The sequence below is a fragment of the Adiantum capillus-veneris genome, chromosome 4 (assembly GCF_014529385.1).
Source record: "Adiantum capillus-veneris isolate H3 chromosome 4, ASM1452938v2, whole genome shotgun sequence".
Taxonomy (NCBI): domain Eukaryota; kingdom Viridiplantae; phylum Streptophyta; class Polypodiopsida; order Polypodiales; family Pteridaceae; genus Adiantum; species Adiantum capillus-veneris.
Genome location: NC_140934.1, coordinates 60,716,463 through 60,727,759, shown reverse-complemented (window position 1 = coordinate 60,727,759; position 11,297 = coordinate 60,716,463). Strand labels below are relative to the sequence as shown.

The following is an 11,297-nucleotide window of genomic DNA, read 5'->3' as shown; positions in this document are numbered from 1 at the left end:
CCACAAGTGATAGCTTTACCTTTCCAAGTCTAGCTCATCTTTCCCTTGATGACACCACGGCTACCATGCCTACCCCAATGATGGGCATGCCAAGAAACCGTCATGGACCTCATTTGTTAGTAAAGCACCGCTACATGGTAGCTCAATGCCCGCAACAACAGTACCTACAAGTGTGTACCAATCGTATGCACCTATGGGTCATTGCACTCATGTAGTCCCTATCCCTCCCATTGTTTCAACAGCCTATGCTCCACAACCACAACACCCAAGTTCTTATTTCCATGGGACTATACCGGCTAGCATTAGCATGTCACATCCGACGTTTGCTATGCCTAACGCCACACATATGAACTTTGGGCCGCCACATGGCACAACACCGTACCAAACATGGAACCCAAGGGCTTCCTATGTGCCAAGCCCAATGCCAATACCTACTCCACATGTAGTCTTTGGAGTGCCTTCACCCACGGTGCCTGCTCACTTAGGTGACTTGGCAACATTTGCTCAAGCTATTGGTCGATCTATTGCTGAGAATATGCATAACACGCCTGATAGAGAACCTAGAAGTAAGGCAGTACAAATAGCCAAGCTCACACAAAAATTTAGTGGAGACGGGGATGTGAGAAATCATATCGAAGTGTTTGAACAAATGTACGATTCTCTAGGAGAACACAATGACCTGCATAAGAGTAATGCTTTAAGCCTAACCTTAAGTGGGAAGGCAGGAGATTGGTATAGAACCCTAAGGGTGGAAGAAAAAACGATTTACCCTACCCTTAGGAGACTATTCTTGAAAGAATACATACAGAGGGAGTCCTTTGGGGAGTAGCCTCTCAACTTCACAAAGCCCAACGAGATGAAGGAGATTCGGTGAGAGACTTTATTAGTCGCTTGAAGCATTTGAATTCTCGTTGTAATCCAAATGAGTGCTTCAATAATAATCAATTGCTTGATAGATTCATTAGGCGATTACGACATGAGGATATCTACAATGGCCTAGTCATTAGAGGTATCACCACTTGGGAAGCAGTCACCACCGATGCGATCCAATTGGAGGATAATTTAATGATTCAAGGAGAAAGAGTGTTTGTTGAGCCTAAATCTATTAGCTCGCAAGCAGCAGGGCATCAGCCAATGACCCTAAAGCCTATTGCTAAGGAGCCAAAGATATCTGAGATGACTTTAGCAGATCTCACCAAGGCTATTCAAGAGAGTCTTAGAGACAATCGTGCTCCACAAAACAATCATATGTATCCAAGAAGGGAGCAATAATGGTACTCTGTATGCTATGGGTCGCATAGTACCAGTGAATGCCCTACTTTTAGAGTAAAATTCAACGGGAACTGCAATGCCTGTGGGAGGTATGGTCATCAAGCTAAGGATTGCATAGTATGTAAGCACGCGATGGCCAATAGACCAACCTTAGCATGGACAGACACACCTCGAGTGCCTGCATTGATGCCGGCCCCACCTCTTGAACAAACAGCACAACACATGGTCCCTAGGGCCCAAAATGTTGTTCAAACAACACCCTTACCACTTCCAGTGCTAGGATCGCAACCACCACATCCGAGAATCACTTTTGAGAATCAAGTGGGTTGTGAGTCATCTATTGCTTGTTTGGAAGGCTGTGAGGAAGATATAGATCCTAATATTGCCTATGGGATGGATGTGCTTGAAGAAAGTCCACAATACTACATGGAGGACTATTGGGGACAAGTCAAACATGTATATCAAGTAGCTACTCTTGCGGCAAGAGGCCAAAATATCAATTACACTGCTAAGAGACCACCTCTTCAATGCTATGAGTGTGGAGGTCCACATCGTGTGTCCGAGTGTCCTATTAGGCTACAAAAGAACGCCACACTAATGCAAACAATCAAGCGAGCACGTCTATAATGCCGATACTCATGTGTAATCGATGTGGCATAAATCATTTGATTGCCCAATGTCCAAATAATCTAAATGCACCGAAGATCATGCCATTAAACTTGATTGAAGTTACCGAGAAGCCATCACAAAGTACACTTGTGGTACCTGTAAACGTACTCACACGATCGATGCTCCAAAAACAAAATTATATTCTTGAGGAAAGAGACACGGCATCAATTTCCCAATCTCAGAAAAAGAAGAAAACACGAAGGAAGAGATCACAAAAAGTAGTGAAGTCAGACCCCAGTTCAAAGACCAACATAGGGACTGGTGACGACCCCGTATATATGAACGACGCTGAAGAGGATTCGGATTCAGGTGAAACCATGGAGACCAAAACGACCACTAAGATTGCAAAACCAGCGGTACCTATTGATCAAGAAAAGCTTATCGACAAAATGGTCAAGAGGTTAACTCCTCTTGTAAGGTCTAATATGGGGGAGCCTAAGTGGTACAAAATTGAGGAGAAATGGACAAACCATATGAGGGAAGAGTGCTACTATAGCATGGAGTATGCTAGGGAGAGGTATGTTCAACTTGTTCCAGTAGCACCTACTCCACCTAGATATGTTAAGGGGAATGCACCAGGACCAGTAGGAGTTTCAAGGCCAGAGCTTATCTTAGGACAACAACCTCCACTGCTAGGTGCTAGAATGCTTGTAGACATTAGATACATGCCGATGATGATGAAAGCATCTAATAAACAAGCACAAGTACCAACTATAATATATTATTACCACCAAAGCGGGTACTGCCCTTTGAAGCGATAGATGACGAGAGAAACACATGGAATGGTGAGGCCAGTAGCACCTACTCCACCTAGATATGTTCAGGGGAATGCACCAGGACCAGTAGGAGTTTCAAGGCCAGAGCTTATCTTAGGACAACAACCTCCACTGTTAGGTGCTAGAATGCTTGTAGACATTAGATACATGCCGATGATGATGAAAGCATCTAATAAACAAGCACAAGTACCAACTATAATATATTATTACCACCAAAGCGGGTACTGCCCTTTGAAGCGATAGACGACGAGAGAAACACATGGAATGGTGAGGCCAGTACAACCTCCACCTCCTACGTTTTGACCTGAAGAAAGAAGGTATGAGATGGACGAAAGGATGTTGCAATTCATAATGAATAGCCTCTTAGCTAAGTTAAAGCTTGTTTACAGCCTAGAGGAAATGCAAGAAGGAGCTCCTCAACTAGGGACAAATTGTCACAAAAGCCGTGACAACCACTTGGTCAAACAATGTCCTCAGATGGAGATCACTCAAGTAAATGCCTATTGTCTTGACTGTGGTGTCATTTACTTGATCCTCAACTGTCCAAAAAACCAAAACTGAGTCTTAAAGATCACAACAAATGTATCAGGTATCTTTCAGCTACCCAGTAGCTCAAAAAACAAAAACACTATGTTAGTTCAAGTAGTTACGAGAGCGCATGCTCAAAAGGAAGGTGATGAGAACCCAGAGACAAAGAAAACAAAAACTGACGCGAGTTCAGAGATGAGTGAACCAAAGACCAATGCACCTAGTCAAAAAACCAAGAGCAAACAGAAAAGTTGGAAAGCTAGAAAGGCTAGGATGAAAGCACGTAGGGAACGAGAGAAAAAATCCCTAGTTGAGGAGCTTACCCAAGCTAAAGAGAAGATAAGACAACATGAGAAAAGGGTTGCACCTTCTCTTATGCAGACATCTCAACCTCTAGAAGAACCATTCGTAGAAGAGACCAAGAAGTGCTACTTTAGGAGGATCAGTGTTGTTCAAGAAGGCTAATGAGCCATTAGATGCCCTCTTGAAAGCCTATGAAGTGCGACTTAAAAACAACCAAATCCAAGAATAGAGGCGGATGACATATCCATATAAGGAACTAGAAAATAAAATGCTTAAAATGTGCTAGAAAGTATTTCAAACAACCCAAGCCTTGCTAGAACCACGAGTTGGAAAATTTGAGGATGTGATTATTGTCCCACCTACACCATTAATCCCACCAAACCATGAACAAATAGAGCCAGAACCCGATCACAAGCACGGATAAAAGCTCAAAGACTCAGCATTAGAACCAAGGATAGTATTGAATCTCATGGATAACTCTTCCAAGGGATTTCACCTAGCTATAGTTGTAAAGAAATAGATGGTCTTGACAAATTGCGAAAACAAGTCAGAGAAGCCAATGAAGCAAGTGAGCTAAGCAAGCGACTAAACCAGACCGGTGATGGAAGAGGAGTGTTTCTTTCACCAATAGAGGAATTTGAGGCTAGATCTCAAATGAATCTGGAAGTGCAATCGTATTGGGGAGACAAGGAAATTGTACAATCTATGGACAATCAACCCCATTTGCTAAGAACACTACCATCCTATACGGGGGAGCACGAGGCCAAGTCAGATGTTATTGCAGTCCCATCACAGGGACTATCTTCCAACAAGGTCATCGATTCAAAAGGGTTTGATAGATATTTTATCTACCCTAGTCACTTGTACGATAATGCTAGCCCAATTTCTTAGAATAAGACCAAACATGTGGACTAGTCTGGGAAAATGCCTAGAGAAATTTGGCATAAAAAACCAATGACTCAAATCAAGGAAGGGATCAAAGAGCTTGAAATGCCTCAGTTAAACACTTGGCCAGTGCCACTGAACAAGGTAGGCAATTAATATGAGGGAGAAGATGGGAACACCACTCTTCCTGTGGAATTCCAAGGTGTAAAAACCATGGCAATCCTTGACAGCGGAGCTAGCGTTGCCATCACAACAAAAGAGATTTGAAAACAGTGAGGAAAACCAACAGTGAGGGCTACCAGGATGAAATTGCACCTCCAGATATGGACACATGGAAAATCCCATAGTACTGCTAGAGAAGGTATTGGTTACTTCTTGTGGCATTGAGTATGAGCACTTTGCTATTGTTGATTTTGGCAAGAAGAACAATTACAACATAATGTTGGGAAGACCTTCATGCAACAATTGAAAATGGTCCAGGACTAGGGATACAACTATATCTACCTTGGACACATGGTAACCATGACAAGGATAAACTTGAGAAACCATAGCTACATGGATGTGATGAGAACACTGACAGAGGAGTTTGATCCCACTATGATAGCTGGATCAAAACTGCCATCATGGTTGGGTAAGCCTAAAGAACTGTGGATGTGTGGAGCTTTGCAATGCAAAAGCTTAAAGCGAGAGGAATGTATCTTAGAGAGGGAAATTGAAGATAAGGATTATATCCTAGAACCATTTCCTGAAGAAGCATTAGAGCCACTAGAATGGGAACACATCTTGGCTACTCTCGATGTGTGTGCTATTCAAGATGGTCCCACAACAAAGTTTTGTGATAAAGATGGATGTGATGTCGTTCCTTATTTTTCAATGAGTGTGATCTAGGAAAATAAAGAGAACCAAGCATCAACAAGTTATTGAGATGAAGAGAAAACAAAGGAATGTCATGAATCAAAAGACTGAGAAGAAGACAAGTTCTATCCGTAGAACACTTGGAGCTTCAAGAAGATGTAGACTACAAAAATTTGGACAACCCAAAAGGTGACATGAACAAAACCTCAACTAATGCACGATTTTATGATTATTTAGATCAAAGACCGAAGAACCAATGTCACCGCTGCAAGAATAAAGTGCATCAAAAGTGGATTCCAAAATCCTCGGTGGTGTCGCAACTGCAACAAGCACCCTCATATGTGGCTCCTACCAGCAAGAAGAAGACAGCCATGGAAACGAGCTAACAATGCGCTTATCAATTGGCTAGAAAATTACTTCTAGAAACTGTAGTCCAAGAGAAAATGGATATTAACTTTTCATAACCAGCCAGACCACCAATGGAAAGTGCCAGATATCAACATGATAGCAGCTCGATAGAAAGCAAGAGAGGAGAATCTTACGGGTTCCCTTATTGACGACTTGTGCCATCACTCTTAGAATTCAACCTTGTTGAGGATGATAGTAGTAGCAGTGATGATTCTTATGACATCCCCTACCAAGAACTCAAGTCATCACTATCACTAGCAGCTTTGATAATAACCATAGAAAAGAACAAGTGAGCCAAAAAGCTCAATAAATCTAGATACCAAAGAACCAATTTGGTCAAAAATAGGTATGGATTAAGAAGATGAAGATCTCTAATGAAAAATCACAAGATCCAACATAAAAAAGAAAACATTCAAAGTATGCAAGAACGGCTAAGAAAATCAAAAAGTCGCAAGCTTTTGTAACTCAGATTTGGGTTTCAAAGAAGTTGATTCAAACACAAAGAGTTCAAGAGTTCATTTTGATTCCAAAATGATTGAAGTATCAACTCCCAAATTTTGAAGTCTGTCCCCAACCAAGTGTACAAGGGCTGAATCAAAGGCCGTTACTGACTCACATAAAGACAAGGTGGATCCCAAAGAAGTCTCTTCAAACACAACAGGGACAAGTATGGGTTCTCAAACGAGCATCATCAACAAAGCAGTTAGTAATCACAAAGAAGTGGGTCCCAAAGGAAACCAATAAAACTATTGTCACTTGAATTCTTTGAATTCCTCATACGGTTATAGTACAATTAGAAGAGAGCAAGTTGCTCACTTCAAGCCAAAACCCAATATTGAGGAACAATGCCAAATAAGACAACCAACAACAAGGCTCAAATGGATCCCAAAGAAGCATCAAACAGATAAGTAAGCCTTCAAAAAATCTCTACAACCTTCAATCAAAACAACGGCACAGGAGCTTCACAGACCATTAATTTAGGAAGCCTTGCCAGTAAATGCCAATAAGCAAATTTCTTATACCCACATCTTCCACATCATAAACTTTTTCCATGCATTGACTGTGTATGCATAATAGGGCTACATTACAACACCTACATTGGCACAATTTTTTATTGCCCAAGCACAACACATACCCTTGATGATACCTTGTCGTCTAGGAGGATTCCAAATAAGAGGGGGGGAGGCATTCTAAATGCGGACCTAACAATATGAATATTAGAGGGCGATGTTTTGTGAGTTGCATGGAATTTTTGCGTTTGATTGTAATAATTTTTTGACAAAATTCAGAGTATATGACCTCATAATAGCATTACAGGAGGAGTACGGGGACAAAAGCCATATATGAGCCCCTAGGGACATGTGTACAATGTACATAGTGTTTAGAATTCTATTCGAATGATTTTGCTTTTTGTTGAGTTTATTTCTTGTTTTATTTAGTTATTTTTTGAAGTTTTCTTAATTTTTTTTAAAACATGAAAAAAACCATAATCTAGATGAAGAAAAGACTGAAGAGATGTGTGAGTAGTACAAAGAGAGAAGGTACATGAAAATGACAAAACTTCACAAGGTATGTCTCAAAAGCCATATGCACAAGCCTATAATGTCAGAGGTAAGAAAAGAATGCTGAACAATCTTCAACAACAATATGAGGCAAAAACTGACTGAGAGTGGTCATAAAACTTTGGGATTTTCTACAAGGACAAAGAAAGTTGGTGATGCAACTAAACGAAAGCACCCATTAAGTGTAAAGTTTCCTATTGGACACTTCATGCACTAACAAGGCAGTATATAGGAAGTAAATCATTATATTGTAAATCTTATATCTTGTATATGACTTAATGAAGCCTAACAAACAAAAGAGACTAACAGTACTGGCAAAAAAAAGGGGGGGATAGAAATGACAATTCAGTCATCTTTCGTGATAGATGTCTGCAGGAGCAACCAGTGATCAAGCCAAATTCTGGTCATCAGTATTGGTTCTACATGTTTAGAGGATGCTCAAGGTATAACTCATTTGAAGTTGGCAAAACCAGGAGGTGCTAGAGATGTCCTTCATCCGTTTCGGAGACTGAAATTTAAAAAGTTAACTTATAAAGCCAAATACAAGTCCAAATCAAGCCAAACTTTGTTAGTAGGCTATGAATAGAGAATACAAGCTAAGGGTGGAGATGATAATAGTAATAATAATTGAAAAAGCATAGAAGTCTAACCCCTAGCCAAAGTTGCAATTTTTTCAAATATGAAGCCATGATAGCCATCCACATACCATGTATATCATGTATATATGAGTTTTGGGCACAAATGGACAATGATAGCTCAAAGATGGTCATCTGTCACAAATGATGTCGGATAAGGCCTTTTTGAAGCGAGTTCTCAACTTGGGGAATGAACTGGGGTTTGTCGGGCTTTAATTAAGTCATGTATCAAGTAGAAGCAGTATAATGATTTACACAGCACACAAAAGCTAACAGTGGCAATTGCGACTTTGATCACCTTCATGCAGGAACAAAGAAGTCCCCAGTGAAGAAGAGCAGACACGAAAGTAATCAGAGGATCTCAAAAGATGAATGGTTATGATGATAGATGGGGCGATCCTTCATCATTCCGAGAGTGCAAAAGTGTGTTTGGGGGCTCTGGTTGGGGATCGGCTAGGCACAAGGTGCCAAAAAAAAAAGTCAAAGGTAGAGCCATCATATGGAGGATAGGGTGAGGAAAAAAGTGTGGCCTTGTCTGGTTTGACAAAACCTGACTCTGGTTCTGTTGTTGGAGGTTGGGGAGAGTGGAAGCCTGACAAAAGAACAACTTTTCCTAGTCGAACAAAGTGGGATTTGAATGTTATTGATATCCAGAGAGCTTTCAAGGCCTTCCCCAATTTAAGAAGAACGTTTATGTGGAACATCCCAGTGTGATATCCATGACAGCGAAAGATGTGGTTGCCTACCAAAAAAAACGAGAGATTGTAGTGGAGGCTAATGACATCCCCAAGACCATTTACTCCTTTGAGGAGGCTTCCTTTCCTGATTATGTTCATGGAGGTATCCTTAGAGCTGGTTTCCAAGAACTAATAGCAATCCAAGCATAGGGCTGGCCAATGGCTTTGAAAGGAAGGGACCTTATTGGGCTTGTAGTGATCGGGTCAAGGAAAACACTTGCCTACCTATACCACCCATTGTTCATGTCAATGCCCAACCTGCACTAACAATGGGTGATGAACCAATTATTCTCATCTTAGCACCCACTAGAGGCAAAAAAATTTGGGGCTTCATCGAAGAGAAAGAGCCATGTGTTTACGGAGGTGCACCAAAGGGAACACAGATGAGGGATCTTCAAAAAGGTGCGGAGATAGTCATAGCCACACCCTGCTGCTTGATTGATATGCTCAATGGTAGACAAACCAACCTTCACAAGGTTACATATCTTGCCCTTGATGAGGTGGATCAAATGTTGGACATGGATTTGAACCTCAAATCAAAAAAATTATCTCCCAAATTCGGCCTGACAGACAAACATTGTATTCAAGTGCAACTTGGCCTAAAGAAGTTGAAGGTTTAGCCAGACAATTTCTAGAGAATCCTTACAAAAGTATCATTTGTTCACAAGATCAGCCAATCATTCAATTCTACAGATTGTAGAAGGTGTTTTTGAGAATGAGAAATACTCAGAATTAGCAGATTCACTGGAGCATGTGAGGGATGGAAGTAAAGTGATCATATTTATGGAAACAAAAAGAGTTTGTGATCAAGTTACTAGACAACTTTGAATGGATGTATTTGTAGATTTATCTATCCATGGTGATAAGAGTCAAGCTGAATGAGATTTGGGTTCTTTCATAATTGAGCTCTGGCAATAGTCCTATAGTGACAACAACAGATATTGTAGCTCAGGGCTTGGATGTGAATGACATAAAGTTCGTCATCAATTATGATTTTCATGGATCATAGTTCTTGTTGTGGTTTGACAAATGTACAAGCAGTGGAGCAAACAAAAGCAAAAATGACAACAAAGACCACACCAATATTAACAATCAGGTCATGTCATGGACAACATGAATTTGGAGGGGGGGAGTGTTGACCCATGGGTCAACAGTACGACATAACTCAAATTTTTGTACCAAAGTCTTATTTTTTGAGAGTTATGAAAGGATATAGATTATGGTTACAAACATCATTTGTAATAAGTAGATATTCTAGTTGCAGAAGCCGAGGTGTGATGGCACTTCCAGATTGTAAGTACAAAGCCATTTGACCCATTGAACTTTGTTTTAGGTTTAACCTATGGTAGCCTTAGTATATAAGGTACTTAGGTCATTTTGTAAGGATAACTTTATCATAATCAAATTTTTGAGGTGTCGTCGACTGTGTGTGAGAGAGAAAGAGAGAGAACATGAGCTTCATCTTGACGCCACTCCCTGCTCGCTCATTGCACTGGAGATCCGGCTGTACCATTGCAATAGACCCGAAGAGAGCTACACAACAACGACAAGCATTCCACACAAAATGAAGCTCACACGCTAACGCATCTACGAGCTATTTGTAGTCACAAGTGTATCAAACAATGTCTATTTTTTGCTTGTAAGTAGTTGTTAGAATCGTGGCGACATAAGCTACACATAAATACTCATACATTTAAGTTTTGGGCACTTCCAAAATTTTGCTTTGTCTTCATACGCATTTTATTCAGATGGGTTTGAAGTGAGGGTTTTGAGTGTAGAGGCTTTGGGGCAGGTGTATCCTAGTGAGGGGATGGTGTTCCTTAAGTTTCGTATGATTCTGGTATGATTTGGCGAGTTTCCTTTTGTTTGTGTGTATGTGGGTTGGGTGATGTAGTTGAGAGCAGTGAGATTCTTGATTGTGGTTTAGTTGGCCTTCTAGAGTGTTGTATGTGTGGGATGGTCTCAGAATCAAAGCTATAGAGATTGCCTACGTGCACCTATCATGTCATTTGTGTCCTGAATTGACATTATGTTGATCTAGGTAGTGTTGCATGCACTTTATAGGTAGTGTGATTTGCTCCTGCAAGAGGTGGTAATGGCCGTGGGATTGGCAGAGCAAAGGGTCATTCATTGTGACCTTGGCAATTACATCTTAGAAAATCTGATCGAAGCAACAAAAAACAAAACCTACATGAACGTAGGCCCGATACTCACAAGGATTGCATACCAGGCCCTTGGCATGGTTGACTAGCTACCACCCGCAGAGTCGCAGTTGGATCTACTGCATAAAGCAAAGCACGCAGTCCAATCAGTGGGAAGCTCATCTACTACCCCAACCAAAAGACGAACAAGAGGACAAAGTTCAAGGGCAAAGACTCTGGATAGCAAAGATACAGAGTCGGATATGGAGTTTAGCGGAGAAATTAAATCAAGTAATAGGGATACTCCATCTGAATTTCAATCCACAATAGCAGAACGGAGGAAGAGGACGACATCATTGTCCCCTTAGTTAGACATAAACACAAACCAGTCAAGAAAATCCCTAAAACACAAACTCAAAGATCTATGAAAGAGGCTCAGTGGTTGCGGACAGAGAGACTAAAAAATATGGCTGAAGGAAAGAAGAAGATAGATGAAGCACGCTCTAATGCAGATGATGAGGATGAT

The 11,297-nt window shown here is 40.9% G+C and overlaps 1 pseudogene; it reads left to right on the top strand.

Moving 5' to 3' along the window:
• The first annotated feature begins 8,261 nt into the window (after window positions 1-8,261).
• Window positions 8,262-9,639, top strand: LOC147459270 (DEAD-box ATP-dependent RNA helicase 20 pseudogene; annotated as a pseudogene).
• Window positions 9,640-11,297: the final 1,658 nt, after the last annotated feature.